The 17749-nt window shown below is 43.6% G+C and overlaps 1 long non-coding RNA gene across 2 annotated transcripts; it reads right to left on the bottom strand.

Moving 5' to 3' along the window:
- Nucleotides 1-157: 157 nt before the first annotated feature.
- On the bottom strand, nt 158-12372 carry LOC133158304 (uncharacterized). Of its 2 annotated transcripts, none has more exons than XR_009715190.1 (5): nt 8240-12372; nt 7674-7739; nt 7024-7144; nt 6762-6889; nt 158-6569 (listed from the first exon to the last, which is right to left on the bottom strand). It is a non-coding gene; the product is annotated as an uncharacterized LOC133158304 (long non-coding RNA). The 2 variants fall into 2 exon arrangements; XR_009715189.1 differs by having other exon boundaries at nt 7024-7140; nt 7470-7739; nt 8240-12371.
- Nucleotides 12373-17749: the final 5377 nt, after the last annotated feature.

Genomic DNA, 17749 nt, shown 5'->3' with positions numbered 1-17749 from the left:
ATTTATTGTGTATCTGTTTATTTATTATTTATTCATCACTCTTATTTATTGTTGGTGCCTTCTTGTTTTTATATTGTGTCGTTTACTTGTATGTCTATCATGAAATATGTCTCGTCACTGTGGGATAGAGAAAAGGTAATTTCGGTTTCTTTGTGTGTCTTGACATGTGAAGAGATTGACAATAAAGCTGACTTTGACTTTGAAGTGCCCCAAAACAAACTGGAAGTGATCTCAGGTAAACCGGAAGTGCACCAAATAAATTGACCTTATTTCAACAAGTGCCTTAAATGAAACCAGTAGTGACTTAAATATAACATTTACTATAACTTTTAGCATTTTTGTCCGATTCAACCCGTTTCAACTTTTGAACTAGAAACGGAGCCTCTTGAACCTGTAGTTTCCGTTTGGTTACAAATTTTGTTTTGTGGGTTGCCGATTTCAGCTAACTTTCTTTTAAGGCACACCGGATCTTCTCTAGTGACAATCCTTAACCATCCTTCACCGTCAGGAACCCGCACCTTTGGGGCATAGACCCTCCCGCTCGATGTTTCAGCGATGTTGAGGAGGACGTAAGCCTGGTCTTGGCTGTGCCGCGGCAATGAAGACAGCATATTCCCTTTCAAAAACACGGCAATTCTCTGCGATGTTCTAGTTGAAAATGTGGGGGTCGGGTCTGCAAAATACGTCCGCCATTTCAGGAAAGAAGAGCGGCTTGTTGTCGTTATGGTAGCCAACGCGAACAAAACGTAACGTAATAAACGAGCACTACACGTACACGGTAAAGAAAAGATAAAAACTCGCCGGCGAGAAGGCTCATCTTATTCCTGACACCATGTACGTAAAAGTTTGCTCTCGGATGTGTCAATGATCACACTAGGGTTGCCGCTACTGTGGTTTATTTCAACTGAACATCATGGCTAGCGCAAAATACATATAAAACAGTGGAACCAGGGAGATGAGCATTCCGATTGGCCCACGGCACCCCAGTTCGATGGCCTGTGATAATTAATGTATATAATCATTCAAGAAATTATCTATATGCATGATAAGGTCATTCAATTTACCTAGGGAGGTTGTTTCAATATTCCCACGGCAATATATGTATATTCCCAACAGCATAATTTACACTCTGACAGAATCCAACTGAATTCCCCACTCATATGCAAGTTTGGGTTCGGGACGTGACGTGGTTTTATGATCTCTGTATGTTTTTCTAAATTTCTATCAAGATCAATGACATCAGAAAAACCTAAAATGAAGGAACGAAACTTTCATGAAATTTTGCCAATAATGTTAAGACTAAATGGAATTTATGACATTGTAAAGGCTGGTCAATTTGCCATTGTTCAAATTTAATGTCCTGCAACTGAGTTGCCTCTGTGATTACGTGTGCGGCTCTTTACAGACAATTAAGAGCAAAGGGAAGCATTTTTATTCTACATGAGCATAGGGAACGACTGTCTGCCATAAAAGCCATCGCTGCAGCACGGCCGCCGTTAACCTGTTCTTTTTTCTACTATTGAAGATTTCCACACAATTGCTGGAAATAGGTGTCCCTAATGAGCATACGACATCGCAAGACATGAATCAAAACTTCTTTATACATTTTTCTGAAATGCTTCAGGTCTTAAAATTCATTTTGGCACCATTAGGCTTGAATGCTTTATTGTGTTAGGAAAGTTTTCCCTGACAAAGTACTACGTAAGAACACCAGCACAAACACACCCAAACAATTATGGTGACAGATTGACACTGCAACACAATTCACATGACACAAACAGCCAGCCTGAATGCAGAGTCCTTTCTAAATAGGAGGTTCAATTAGTGCACCTGATGGCACATCTGAAACCAATCACTGATGAAGCCACGCCCCCCTGCACTGATGGGCTGGCTGGGTATGAGGGGCACCAATCAGGGATCACCACCAATCAGATCATACACTGCCACAAAATATTGTCCTAACAGAGGATAGGTTTACAAAATATTGTACTGTATCAACTTTGTGTGCAACAAGCAGCGACTGCCAAAACAGTACTACTTTGTGCAACAAAAAAAAAAAAAGCGGGGTGAGCAAACTACGGCCCGCGGGCCACATACGGCCCTTTGCTTGACTCTCACTGGCCCGTGTTAATAGGGAATTACAAAATAAACATGTGAGCTTTGTGATATCCCACAAAATCGCTAAAAACTGTAAGCCATTCTCAGAGGGGGGGGTTTGTGAAAGAGTGCTTGGTGGACTCTGCAGCACTAATATGCCCTGAAAAAAGGGAAGCATTTGAGCAAGTCCCGCTTTCCCGGCGAACCGTGACCAGGAGGATTGAGGACATCGCGGGAAACCTGAAGCTTCAGCTGGAAAGTGAAGTGGCAAGTTTTGACTTTTTCTCCTTGGCTTTGGACGAGAGCTATGATGTCCGTGATACAGCCCAGTTACTCGTGTTTGTTCGTGGGATAACGGACTTTAAGATTACGGAGGAGCTGGCTGCAATCCGGCCAATGAAAGGGAGAACGACAGGGAGAGACTTGATCATGGAGTTAAATGCGTGCATGGACACACTGGGACTGAGATGGGACAGAATGGCTGGTGTCACTACGGACGGTTGTCCGAATCTTACCGGGAGAAATGTCGGTCTTTTGAAACGTATGCAAGATAAAGTGAGTGAAATCGACGCAGACCAGAAATTGGTATTTTTGCATTGTATTATACACCAGCATGTGTTGTGCAAGTCAGTGCTAAAAATTAACCATGTTATTGATGTTGTAACTAAAATAGTAAACTTCATCAGGGCACGAGCATTGAATCACAGACAGTTTGTTGCACTTTTGGAGGAGCATGAGAGTGAGCATAGTGACATCAGCTACCAGACAGCTGTCAGATGGCTCAGCCTGGGCAAAGTGCTAAAAAGAGTTTGGGACCTGAAAGCAGAGATTCAAGGGTTTTGTGAGAAAAAAGGCAAAGACATCCCACAGCTCTCAGATGAGGACTGGATGGCAGATTTTGCATTTGCTGTTGATGTGACTGCACTGATGAATGAACTGAATACCAAACTGCAAGGCAAGGGCCTTTTTGTTCATGAAATGAGCAGCCTGGTGAAAGCTTTTATGAGAAAGATACAGTTTATTTCAAGCCAACTGGAGAGCAACACTCTCACTCACATGCAAACCCTGAAAGAAGTTACACCTTCAGCTGATCACCTCTGCAGGTACTCATCCATGTTAGGAGCATTGCATGGTGAGTTTTCAAGGCGCTTTGAAGACCTCAGAACAATCGAGGATGAACTGTGCATGATTTCCTCTCCCTTTACCTGCAGTGTGGATCATGCACCCAGTGATGTTCAGCTAGAACTCATTGACCTGCAGTCTGATGCAGTACTGGCAGAGCAGTTTAAGTCAAGATCGCTGCTGGATTTTTACTCTTCTCTCAAGAAGGAGAACTTTCCAAACATGAGGAGACATGCTCAGAAGATGTTGGTACTCTTTGGCTCTACCTACATATGTGAACAAACATTCTCAGTAATGAAGTTTACCAAATCCAGATATAGATCCTCTCTCACTGATGATCTGTCAGCTTTGCTTCGCATCTGCACCTCAGACATTCAACCTGACTTTGATGTACTTGTTAAAGCCCAACAGAGACTAGATTTCTCACACTGAACAAGAAAAAAAGAACTGAAAAACACCAAATGAGGTGGTTAGACTACAAATGTTGGCATGTAAAGGCACCAGTTAGCAGTGAATGGAACACTTTCTTTGATGGCCTTTTTCTCAAAGTCACAGTTTAGTGACAATCATTATAATATGATGTATCTTGTTTGATATTTAGAGTACAAGACGTGTGTCTTTAGAAAGCTAAGAATCTCTTTCCAACGGTACTGAACGTGAAACTCAAAACGTGTTTTCTTGTGAATTTGACTGAAAATGATTAATATAATGAGTCACAAATGTTAAAAATGTTCACATTTTGTTTAACATTGTCTTGGGAAAATCTGAATAAACACTTTTTTGAAGGCAACCTCATTTTTTCATTGCTTAATCCAGGGGTGGGCAAACTACGGCCCGCGGGCCACATCCGGCCCACGGGACCGTTTAATCCGGCCCGCCAATCCTGAACAAATTGTATTATTAAACTTTTTTTTTTTTTTGGTCATTTTGCCTGCAATGACTGCGTTTCCCCAGTAGATGGGGAAGCGCTCGCCTGCGCATTTACTACCGGAAGCCGTGTCAGAAAGCTCGGTGAACACTCACAAGTGCGTGTACGTACTCAGTAGTACGGACATGGCGCACTCGCGCTCTATGTGCGTGTACGTACTCAGTAGTACGGACATGGCGCACTCGCGCTCTATTTGTATCAGTCCCGAATTTAGAGCGTGGGCTGTGACGACAGCATTCTTGTAATTCGCGCGCTGAGCTTTCAGATGCAGTTTTGCGCTAAAGCCACCCACAAACCTTCCCCTGGAATCCTTCCATTAAAATGAGTCGCCCAAGTAAAAGTAAGGTGGACACAGTGCCGAGCGTTTAAAAGAGAGTGGCCAATTTGGCTCGACGTACGCGACTTGACGTTCAGCCACATGAACGTCAACATCAACCCGTCACAGATCGAGGTAAACGGACCAACACCTCGGATCTCGCCTAAGAATTGCCACAACAAATTTTAGTCCAGACTATGACGCACTAGCAAAAATGGGAGACCAACAACACTGTTCCCACTGAAAATGAAGGGGAGGCTCTCAAGTTTGTTGTAAAAAAATGCATTTTGAATATGAGTTGTACACATAGCAGGGATTAAAACTAGCGACCATTTTCATTTTCAAACAATGCAGGATGCTCAAGGACATTGATGCACCACCTGTTTGCGACTAATCTTAACCTGTAAAATTCATCGCTGTGCGACCCTCCCCCACTGTCTGTTGTATTCCGGGTTAGAGCACGCTGGCGTCAGATTTGTTGACTGCCGCTTCTGTCCCGGACCGTGTCTGTTACTTGTTTTTCGTTTTCCCGTTTTCAGTCCACCTGTCTCTTCTTTTATTTTTTCTCGTGTTGTCTTCCGTCCACCTCGCTTCCCCGCAGCTCCGCTCTCACCTATCTGTCTCCTCTACCAACTACGTTAGCCAGCTAGCCAACAGCCAACTGGACAAAACCACCACCGGACCCTCCTGCCTCCCGACTCGGAGCTTGTGGCCGCCTGCTGCGGACTCGACGGCAGCTCTGGCCCAGCTCTCTGGCCTTCCGTCCGGCGTCCGCGGGGGGCGGGCTCCACTCCCTGCGGGCTCGCCAACCGTAGCTCTGCTGTGTGCCGCCGTGGTGCGTTGGGGCCTGCCGTTCGAGCGGGTGCAGTCGAGGTCGACTGGCATCACCACCTGGTCCACTGCACTTTCCACACGAGGCTGGGATCCGTCGCCGCTACATCTGTCCGGCATTTCCCCGATGGCTCACCCATCTCCTCTTTTTGGACTACCAACCCCCCGTCACCCCCACCTCCCGTACTGGCAACCTCAACAACCTCCGCTCCCGCCCCTCCTGCTCCTCCATCCATCCCCTTTGCACTGCTGACCCATGTCCTGTTAACTATAACCTACTGTCTCTCCCCCCCCCCCTCCACTCTTTTTTTTTATTCCATGTAAAGCGTCTTTGGGTTATTGAAAAGCGCTATATAAATTGAATGTATTATTATTATTCTTATTATTCTTAAGGCTTACTTTAAGGAAGTGTTTCCCGTTTCCTCACGTGTTACCAGATGTTTGCGAGTTAAAACTCTGGTCTGATTTTCAGATACCCCTCACCGTGTTGCCGTTTTGATTACTTTATTTGGGTGTATGCTTTCACCGATTCTTCAAGATGATATATTTGGTCAGAATGTTTGCCGTTTGATGTGATCTCATAAGATAAACATCTTTCATTAATCTGACCCGCAGGCACTGAAGTGATGGAGACTGTTATTCATAATAACAGTGTCGTATTTTATGAGAATCACTGATAGCAGTTTTTTAGTGAATTATTATTATTATTTTTTTTAATGCTGTTAATAACTGCATTTGTTTTCAAAAAACTTGTTTGGAATATCCATGCTTTACTCCCTACCAAAATCTTTTATGCAATGACCTTTACAGGTCGCTTATATTACTTCACACAAACACTACGTCCATATGCTCCTGGTTCGGCCCTCCGGTCCAAATTTAGAACCCAGTTCGGCCCGCGAGTCAAAAAGTTTGCCCACCCCTGGCTTAATCATAACATATACTCTTACCAGCTTGTCAAAAATAATGCTATTTACTACTTTTTATTAAAAAAAATACAATTAAAAAACTACAATTACAATTAATATTATGTAGAATTGAGTTAAGCCTTTTGACCCGGCCCCCCACAATATTTTCTGTTTCTCATGTGGCCCCATGGAAAAAATAATTGCCCACCCCTGCCCTAGACACTGGTTTCTATCTGGACAGTTGCGTGTGGAGGTAGCCAAGGAACTTTGTGAGGGCAGGATGGAACCACATGTATGGCGAGCATCACAGGCAAATAAACTGATGGACTTCGGAGACTCTGAGCCAAGCCACCTGCCAAATTTGGCCACCCTGCGCAAGGCAAAGCAAGAGAAAAATGATTAGGCATTAGGTGACAAAAATCCAATTTTCTCATTGCAGATGTTGAAATACAGTGCACCTCACAATGACATCAGCATCAAAGACATTAGACTTGATCAGTTTTTCTGTCACTATTGGAGTCAAACACAAATAGATGTGTACAAGAGCTTAAAGAAATCTCACCCAATATTGATGCAACTGGCTCAATAGTTAAAAAACTGATGAGACCGAATGGCATGTCTGGCCATATCTTCCTGTATCAGGGTGTTATGACAGGGCATACCAGCTCCAGTATCCCAGTCGTGCAGAGGCTGTCAGAGAAGCATGATGTTAATGCTATCACACAGTGGCTGAAAGAATGGACCCATGCAGGTGCATCTGTTCCTAAAGAAGCAGTGAGTGACTTTTCTCTGGCGATTCTTGGAGTTCTAGTCAAAGCTTTTACCCCTCATCCTGATCTGAAGAGCTTTAACATTTCACGTGGGAATCAACCTGGACATCTACCCCCATGTTTTGTCAGGGTAGATGTCGCACACTGTATTAAGATGATCTGCCGATGGGACTGCCTGAAAGACAAAATACCTTGTGTTAAGGATTTCTTTGTCAGGTCAATAGCACAGCTTCTTAAGTCACAATGTTTGCAACATGCAAAAGAACGTCTTCGTGCTTCTACCATTGTGGCACGGAGTGAGACAGAGGGTAATGTCAATTCTGGAGCCCCTATCCCATCAGAAAAGTGCAAGAAATACTTGAGAGCGCAAATCGCAGAGGAATTTGTCCCCATTTCAGATGAGGAAGTTGAGGGACAAGAACCAGGTGATGCATTAAATCAGCACATCCAGACTAATGTCCGACAGTGGGTGACAGAAATATGTGAGGAGAGCAGGTCACTTGCCATGGCTGATGGGGATCGAGACAACATCCACTTCCTCCCTGAGATTATTCCCCACATAACAAGACTTGTAAGTTACTTGCCACTCTGGACAGCAATAATGGTCCCTCTCTTCAAAAGCACCAGCATCACTACAAGTTCCGCAGCTGTTGAAGCAAAGTTCAAAAACATAAAAAAAAGGCCTACTCAAGTTTAAAGCCTACCCATTCGTGTGGACCGGTTTGTTGCTCGTCATCTTTCCTTCATTGAGGGAAACATGCGGATTTGCTCTGCAAAACAAAAAAGTGAAAAGGATGTGTGTGTGATGCCACGACTGTCAAAGAGCCTGACAATGTCTGCAGTACTTGTCAAACTGAAGTAGTAAACAAAAGGGAAAAAAAATCTCATCCTGGAGCGGAGCCAGATGCATCTACTGACAGTGCAGTTGAAAACTGGAGAGGTTTAGCGGTCCCACCGAAAAAAAGAAAGATAACTTCCTATCTCTCTCCTTGTCCTGAATGGCTGCATATTGATACACAAGTGGGCTGGGAAAAAGTCAAGGTGCCATTGTTGAAAAATGGGAACCATCAACAGCCTGTTAAACTTTGCACATCAAAAGTGTCTGTGCTCAATACTTGTGCATTTGATTCTGTCTTTCAGCGCTTATGCTGTTCTTTCTGTGAAAGTTTTTCACTTGAAAAGACTGTTCTGAACTATGAACGTGGGAACCAATTCCTCCACCTGGTGAAAACCAACACCACACAGGGTGTGAACCCACAGGTATACTCACAGAGGGCAGAACTGCTGGGGGAAATATTCAAACCTGTCCTCCTAACCTCTGGTGCTCTCCAAATAGATGCACAATGCCACATCTCCACTGTAATTGAGAGCGCAATGAGGAATATCCCAAGTGTTTATTTGATAAAACAATGCTCCTCACAGTACTGCAGTTTAAGCCAACAAGTAACAAGGCAAGTTTCACTTGTTTGTGCAAACATTACTGTCCTGCAGACCTGTGACACACTATAATAATGCACTTATCCTTTGATGTCATTGTTATGCAAATGAAGCAGGTGTATTCTATTGTTATGCAAATGAGGCAGGTGTATGTCTATTGTTTTGCAAATGATGCAGGGGTGTACTGTCACTAAGATAACACCAGGGACGGCATTCGCAAAGGCAGAAAAACTGACCGCTTTTGTGGGGGGTGTCCAGGTGGTTTTTTGGGGATTTTTTGGAGACAAAATGTCTGAAGATTAGAATTGCAATAGAGGTGTTATGCTGGGACATGTTTGAAATTAGTATCCTAAGATTTGAAGCAATCGCAAAGGGGGAAAACTGACCGCTTTTGTGGGGGATGTCCAGGTGTGTTTTTTTGGAGACAAAATGAAGATTAGAATTGCAATAGAGGTGTTATGTTGGGACGTGTTTGAAATTAGTATCCTAAGGGTTGAAGCAATCGCCAAAGGGGAAAACTGACCGTTTTTGAGGGGGGTGTAGAGGTGTGTTTTTTTGGAGACAAAATGTCTGAAGATTAGACTTGCAATAGAGGTGTTATGTTGGGACATGTTTGAAATTAGTATCCTAAGGGTTGAAGCAATCGCAAAGGGAGAAAAACTGACTGTGAGGCCTGTAGCTCTAGAATTACAAGCAAAGTTGAAGGATTCGCACAGGTGTGGGTTTTTAGAGAGGGGGTCAAGACAAAGGAGGAAAATTTAGGGCAACGACTCTGAACCTGCAGATTAGAATTAAAGCAAAGTTGAACGATTCGTACAGCTGTGGGTTTTTAGAGAGGTGTCAGGACAAAAGAGAAAGATTAGAGTTGAACCATTCGCAAAGGCAACAACTCTGAACCAACCAGCACGTACCGGTTTGTTGAACTCAAATGACTGGGGTGTGTTGGAGATCATTTTTGAGAAGACAGTTGAAGGCCTCTGAAAGCCTTATATTTTAGTATATTTGCTGTACTTCTAACATATTTCGTATGTTACATTTTGTTTAGATAGTTTTAGGGGAGTAGTCTAACATGTCTTGAATAAAACACGTGACAAAGGTGTGGTTTTAAGGAGACAGGGGGTGGACCTACTGCAGGTATATTAAAGGTCGGGCTGGTGAGTGCTGAGTTTAAAGAGCTACAGCGACGGTGTTAAACTGTAAACCTGAAGCTTAAATCATGATAGCGGAAACACCTGTTAGTATCCATTTTAGCCGTAAAGATGGTGACGGTTTGTTAAATGCTCCTGGAAAAAAACATATGTCAAAGTCAGCTTTATTGTCAATCCCTTCATATGTCAAGACACACAAAGAAACCGAAATTCCGTTTCCTCCATCCCACGGTGACGAGACACAGTACACGATAAACATACAAGTAGACGATACAAAATAAAAACAAGAAGGCACAAACAATAAATAATAAATAAATAAAATGAGTGATGAATAAATAATAAACAAATAACCCAATAAATAAGAGGAGCAAAACTGAGCCAGTGTGCGTACAGCAGACAGTGAGCATAGCGCAAAGTACAGGACGCTACGCAGAAAGGGGGGGCGAGTTCAGGATCCTAACAGCCTGGAGTATGAAGCTGTTGGAGAGTCTGGTGGTGCGGGAGCGCAGGCTCCTGTACCTCTTCCCAGAGGGCAGAAGCTCAAACAAAGAGTGAGCGGGGTGACTCACATCACTCAGAATCGTGGTCGCCTTGCGGGTGAGATGGGACGTGTAAATGTCCTTCAAGGAGGGGAGCGAAGCACCAATAATCTTACCAGCCGTGTTCACTATGCGCTGCAGGGCGTTCAAGTCGTAGTCAGTGCAGCCGCCACCAAAAACAGCAATACAGCTGGAGAGGACGCTGTCAATGGTGCCGCGGTAAAATGTAGTCATGACTCAAACGTATCCAACAGCCTCCTACGGAAAAACTTGAACAGAACTGGGACATGACAACGGAGACTCTATGGGGGTTTCAATTTTTTTATGAAGTCGGGGAGCTATTTTTCTTCATGAAAAACCGAGAACTGTCTGGACCAACCAGCAACAACTCTGAAGCAAACAATACGTATGGGCTGTTAAACTCAAATGACTGGGGAGTGTTAAATCAGCTCCTGCCCCAGGTTTTGACAGAATTTCTAAACGAGTACGGCCTACAAGGTGAGCTGAACATAACCTGGGTTTCAAGAATTACGGCCAGCGGGAAATGTTTTTTACGGGTTAAAGTTTCTCCTCAATTACCGATGGGGTAGAAGATGGAGAGCTAATCGATCTATTGTATCTGACGCTAGAAGTGTTTAATAGCGAATGTGGCATTTTTCAAACAATAGTTAACGTGCCTTTAACGGAATGGCATGAGAGAATGCAAGCATCTGGTGAGAGTATTTCAAGGCTTTTTGTAGCAAGCAGTGTCTGGACAAATATGATTGGAGCGAAACGTAAATTGACTTTTAGATTAGCCTCACACTACTTTACTACACACACACACATATCCCCCTCTTTTTTTATCTACTTCCACAGTAGGTTGGGATGGGGGGTGTAATCATTAGCATACCTATGGACATGAGGAGGCGTTTTTTTTAGGAGAAGGCGTGTAATCATTAGCACACCTCTGTATAAGAGAAGCCCCGTTTCTAGGACTCAGCCCCTCAGACCTGAAGCCGAGAAAGAGACATCAACAAGAAGATGGCCCAAAAAAGATCTGCCAGACGACTTTTACCGAGTTTTCCACCTGTGGAGACAAAGTTATCTGTAAAGTTTCACGGACGAAATATTCAGGATAACAATGTCTCCATCGCGTCCCGCCTGTCTACAAAATATCAGACTTGGACGGTGTGCTAATAGAAAGCAGTTTTTACAAAGCGGAATTACAAAAAGTAAAAAAAAAAAAAAAAAAAGATTTTCCGTATACAGAAAATTCTTAAATCACGCACCGTGTCAGGCAAAAGGGAGTTTCTCATCCACTGGGTTGGCTGGCCAACCAAATTTGACAGCTGGGTGCCTGCATATAGCGTTAAAGACATTTAAAAACCGATAGTTATGTCCGGAGAGAATTCTACGTAACATTAGCCTCAAATGCTAGCATGCACATCTTTCCTGACAACACGCTTTCAGAATTTAAAGTGGAATTAGCGCAACATATCGATTTAAAAGGCTCATGGGAGGTCGGGTTATGTATTATTTCATACATCAACTCAATTTCTGACGTTCCTGAGAAAAAACAGGATTTCTACCTCAAACAGTCGAAACCTTATAGTAAAGATGAATCTTTACAAGGTGATTCTGAAATTAGGCATATGCTGAAAAATCGAGAAGGCGCTCGGAATTTCTATCTCAAAGAGCCAAAACCACTTCTCTCGCGAGATGAGACTTTACAACAGGGGTGGGCAAACTTTTTGACTCGCGGGCCGAACTGGGTTCTAAATTTGGACCGGAGGGCCGAACCAGGAGCAGATGGACGTAGTGTTTGTGTGAAGTAATATAAGCGACCTGTAAAGGTCATTGCATAAAAGATTTTGGTAGGGAGTAAAGCATGGATATACCAAACAAGTTTTTTGAAAACAAATGCAGTTATTAACAGCATTAAAAAAAATAATAATAATAATTCACTAAAAAACTGCTATCAGTGATTCTCATAAAATACGACACTGTTATTATGAATAACAGTCTCCATCACTTCAGTGCCTGCGGGTCAGATTAATGAAAGATGTTTATCTTATGAGATCACATCAAACGGCAAACATTCTGACCAAATATATCATCTTGAAGAATCGGTGAAAGCATACACCCAAATAAAGTAATCAAAACGGCAACACGGTGAGGGGTATCTGAAAATCAGACCAGAGTTTTAACTCGCAAACACCTGGTAACACGTGAGGAAACGGGAAACACTTCCTTAAAGTAAGCCTTAAGAATAATAAGAATAATAATAATACATTCAATTTATATAGCGCTTTTCAATAACCCAAAGACGCTTTACATGGAATAAAAAAAAAGAGTGGAGGGGGGGGGGAGAGACAGTAGGTTATAGTTAACAGGACATGGGTCAGCAGTGCAAAGGGGATGGATGGAGGAGCAGGAGGGGCGGGAGCGGAGGTTGTTGAGGTTGCCAGTACGGGAGGTGGGGGTGACGGGGGGTTGGTAGTCCAAAAAGAGGAGATGGGTGAGCCATCGGGGAAATGCCGGACAGATGTAGCGGCGACGGATCCCAGCCTCGTGTGGAAAGTGCAGTGGACCAGGTGGTGATGCCAGTCGACCTCGACTGCACCCGCTCGAACGGCAGGCCCCAACGCACCACGGCGGCACACAGCAGAGCCACGGTTGGCGAGCCCGCAGGGAGTGGAGCCCGCCCCCCGCGGACGCCGGACGGAAGGCCAGAGAGCTGGGCCAGAGCTGCCGTCGAGTCCGCAGCAGGCGGCCACAAGCTCCGAGTCGGGAGGCAGGAGGGTCCGGTGGTGGTTTTGTCCAGTTGGCTGTTGGCTAGCTGGCTAACGTAGTTGGTAGAGGAGACAGATAGGTGAGAGCGGAGCTGCGGGGAAGCGAGGTGGACGGAAGACAACACGAGAAAAAATAAAAGAAGAGACAGGTGGACTGAAAACGGGAAAACGAAAAACAAGTAACAGACACGGTCCGGGACAGAAGCGGCAGTCAACAAATCTGACGCCAGCGTGCTCTAACCCGGAAGACAACAGACAGTGGGGGAGGGTCGCACAGCGATGAACTTTACAGGTTAAGATTAGTCGCAAACAGGTGGTGCATCAATGTCCTTGAGCATCCTGCATTGTTTGAAAATGAAAATGGTCGCTAGTTTTAATCCCTGCTATGTGTACAACTCATATTCAAAATGCATTTTTTTACAACAAACTTGAGAGCCTCCCCTTCATTTTCAGTGGGAACAGTGTTGTTGGTCTCCCATTTTTGCTAGTGCGTCATAGTCTGGACTAAAATTTGTTGTGGCAATTCTTAGGCGAGATCCGAGGTGTTGGTCCGTTTACCTCGATCTGTGACGGGTTGATGTTGACGTTCATGTGGCTGAACGTCACGTCGCGTACGTCGAGCCAAATTGGCCACTCTCTTTTAAATGCTCGGCACTGTGTCCACCTTACTTTTACTTGGGCGACTCATTTTAATGGAAGGATTCCAGGGGAAGGTTTGTGGGTGGCTTTAGCGCAAAACTGCATCTGAAAGCTCAGCGCGCGAATTACAAGAATGCTGTCGTCACAGCCCACGCTCTAAATTCGGGACTGATACAAATAGAGCGCGAGTGCGCCATGTCCGTACTACTGAGTACGTACACGCACATAGAGCGCGAGTGCGCCATGTCCGTACTACTGAGTACGTACACGCACTTGTGAGTGTTCACCGAGCTTTCTGACACGGCTTCCGGTAGTAAATGCGCAGGCGAGCGCTTCCCCATCTACTGGGGAAACGCAGTCATTGCAGGCAAAATGACCAAAAAAAAAAAAAAGTTTAATAATACAATTTGTTCAGGATTGGCGGGCCGGATTAAACGGTCCCGTGGGCCGGATGTGGCCCGCGGGCCGTAGTTTGCCCACCCCTGCTTTACAAGGTTATTGCGAGGTTCAACATACGCTGAAAATTCAAGGAGGTGTTTACCCTTCCCCTTTTGTCAGCTTTCTGCTGCCATCTGTGGTGTTAACGGGTCATTTTGGACCCATGTATTAAATCAGCCATAAAATACCCTAAAAACAATATTTTATCATCCAATTTTTTTCTTAACTCTTGTTTAGCTGGTTGGGCTCCCTTATCCATGAAAAGATTGGTTTTAATATTTTTTGTGGCCCCCGGGGCCTTTGTTTTAACAGCATACCCCTCATTTTCAATGTCTAAAAAGTGGTCAAATTAACCTTAAGAGAAGAAGGCAACAAAATAATCAATTGTTCTGTCACCTGAGTGTAACAGAGATATTAAAACACGTTTCTTAAATGTTCACCAAAAAAAAGATTTTCATTTTAATATTATCAAATATAGTATCATCCATGGTGTTTCGGGTCATTTTGGACACGTATATTTAATTCAAGAAAAGGGCAAAAACGAGTCTTTTTTTCCACAAAATAGAACTTTAATGCAATATTAAACAATACGAAAAACAGAACAGTCATGTGTGTGTTTAGATGCATGTGTTGCAAAAAGTGACACTTTTAGTGTGTTCTTTGCGGATGTATTTCTTGCAGGTGTAGCACACTATGTTGGTTTTTCTGTCCATACTGCTAGAGCAGACCTGACACCTCTTTCTTTTTGAGCAAAGTGGTCTCACTGGCATTGTGGCTGTGGATGTGGATGGAGTGCTTGAGCCAGGACTGGCTGCTGAGGGGGAAGGTGATCCTGATGTTCTTCTGGTTGCTGTGGATGTGGATGGCGTGGACTGAAGCTGTCTGACCAAGTCTGCAGCAGCTGGGTCTCGGGGCACCCGTTCCCGTTGCTCAATGTGCGGCTGGACAAGGGAATTCCCGAGCTCCTGAAGAAACATTCTCCGCTTGGTGCTTTTGGTTGAATTCCACCCTTGGTCAATATGGGTCCACAACACAAATGCATTGTATGCAGACACATTGAGGATGTTGTAAAACACAACCATTGGCCATCTCCTGGTCATTCGCTGGCAAGTGTAGGTGGCAGTCAGCTTGTCCAGATTGTCCACTCCTCCTTTGTTTTTGTTGTAGTCCAAGATGATGATGGGCTTTTTGTCTCTTCCTGATGACACAGCAGCATCTTTGTGAAGAGTGGACATGTCTCGACGTGCCTGGTCATGTCTCCACCCCCGCAAAAAGCCCCTAAATGAAGCTCAAGTGGTTGGAGGAAGAGGCTGTTGGTTGATTGTGTGTTTATGATTTCGTCTTTGACATTTTTTATTGTTTTATAATCAAAAATTTTAACCGGGTTAAAAATGACCCAAACACCACAAAAAGTAAATATTTTCACCAGCACTTTATAATTTAGTAAAAAAAATAAAATAAAATGATTGTTTAATTGGAAGTCCCTGACAAAGTCAAAAAGTTTCAACGCAAAAAACAAATGTATGAAGTACTTTTTGCATGCTAAAACTCAAAACGGGTGAGTAGGGACCCTAACACAATGGGAAGGTTAGAACGATCATGAGTCGTTAGCTTCCGAAATTCAAACTCTATTAACTAAAGCCAGTACGAAAAAGATTGACATTCAATTTGACCAGCATATGCGGATATATTTGTTTACAGGCGAAGAAGGTTTGAGAATTATGTTCAAAAAACAATTGTATGAGGTACTTTTTGCATGCTAAAACTCAAAACGGGTGAGTAGGGACCCTAACACAATGGGAAGGTTAAAACGATCATGAGTCGTTAGCTCCCAAAATTCAAACTCTATTAACGAAAGCCAGTACGAAAAAGATTGATATTCAATTTGACCAGCATATGCGGAGATATTTGTTTACAGGCGAAGAAGGTTTGAGAATTATGTTCAAAAGCCCCCTAGCGTATATTGTTGGAATAAATCCGGAACATTGGCTCCAGCTCAAACCGGAAGGAGTCTATGGACAACATCCGGCTGATAAAAAAGCCGGTTTATATTTTTAATTCGTTTATACAGATATTGTTCAACATTAGACCGTCGGTGACGCTTACGCGCCGATGCTTCGCGCTCTCCCTATTGAGGGAAAATTTGAAGAAGTTATAAATAAGACCTTTAATCCTGTGTACTATTTAAACGTACGCAGGTCTCATATCGAGACCATTTCAGTTAGTCTTCGAACAGATCAAAACACACCTGTCGGCTTTGAATACGGCAAAATTATCCTCATTTTGCATTTTAGATCGAGATAACAAAAACAATGGTGACATCAGCCACACATCCCGATTTGTATCGATTTGTCGATTATTACGAGACGCAAGTAGGGGGATCGTTTCAAGGGTTTCAGGGGGCTCCCGTCCAATATGGGCGTGGCCTAGGGTCTATTTTTGCAAAACTCTTCCGTTTCGTGATGCCGATGTTCAAAAGCAGCTTTAACCTGGCTAAAATAATAGCAACGGATGTAGCCGGACGTGTCATAGAAAGAATTCACCGCAAAACAACGACCACTCAAGAAGGTTCCGGACTTGCAGTTTTATCACGCCGGGGACTACATCCTGGTGGGCGGAGAAAAAAAGACTATTAAAAGAAAAAAACGCTCTGCCGATCTCAGATCAGTTAAGAAAAGGCAAAGGAGACGGAGGGCAGATATCTTCTCTTAAAATGGCCCTTCTACATTTTAAATCGCAAGAGTGTGTTTTATCAACTCTCGATTTGTTTTCTTGCCCCTTAACACAACTTTCCATCGAAGACAGCTCCTATGTAGAATTCTTACCGTTGTCGGCCATTGTGGACCAGGGGCCAATCGAGTTTTTTATACCCGGGGACGGCTCGAAATATTTAGATTTATCCGATACGTTACTAGACCTGCGTTTAAAAATAACGCGTAGAGATGGGAGTAATTTACCACCGCAAGAGCAAGTCGGCATTGTGAATTTCCCGATAAACACGATTTTTAGTCAATTAGATATCTCACTGGGCGGGAGATTAATATCACAGTCTAGTGCAACGCACGCATATAGATCCATCATTGAGTTATTGTTAAACTATTCAAACGATTCTTTGGAATCCCAATTCACAGCAGGGATGTTCGCAAAGGACACTAGAAGGCGTATGGACTCTATTATATTGGAAGGTCCTGCTGCCAACGAAGGGCTGGTTCGTCGTGCTCAGCTGATGGGAGGATCACGCGAGTTTCACGTTACAGGACCGCTACACGGTGATATTTTCTTTTCCGAGCGCCATCTATTGAATAATGTGGATCTGCGCCTAAAGTTAACTAGCGCTCCTAACGATTTTTTCCTCATGAGCGCTCCAGACAGCGATTCGTGTCTCAAGATATTAGGAGCTTCACTTTATGTGAAAAAAGTATCAGTTTCACCAGCTGTTTCAATAGGCCATGAAGCAGCTTTACATAAAAGGTAACGCATTGTATCCCCTCAGTAGAGTCAATATAAAGACTTTTTCTATCCCTCAAAACTCACAGATTTGTCACCAAGATAACCTCTTCCTCGGACATATTCCTAAAGAAATTGTACTAGCCATGGTGAATCATAACAGTTTTATGGGACGACGAGATTTAAACCCGTTTAATTTTTTACATCACAACATTGAGTATTTGGCTCTTAGACATGAAGGTCGCCAAATACCAGCTAAAGCTTTTCAGCCCAATTTCGAAGCTGGATTACATACACGTGAATTTCATAATCTATACACAGCTACGGGGCGTTTTTTAAAAGATTTACCTCTCTGTAT

Source organism: Syngnathus typhle, linkage group LG8 (assembly GCF_033458585.1).
Source record: "Syngnathus typhle isolate RoL2023-S1 ecotype Sweden linkage group LG8, RoL_Styp_1.0, whole genome shotgun sequence".
NCBI classification, from domain to species: domain Eukaryota; kingdom Metazoa; phylum Chordata; class Actinopteri; order Syngnathiformes; family Syngnathidae; genus Syngnathus; species Syngnathus typhle.
This window is presented reverse-complemented; position numbering and strand designations above follow the sequence as displayed.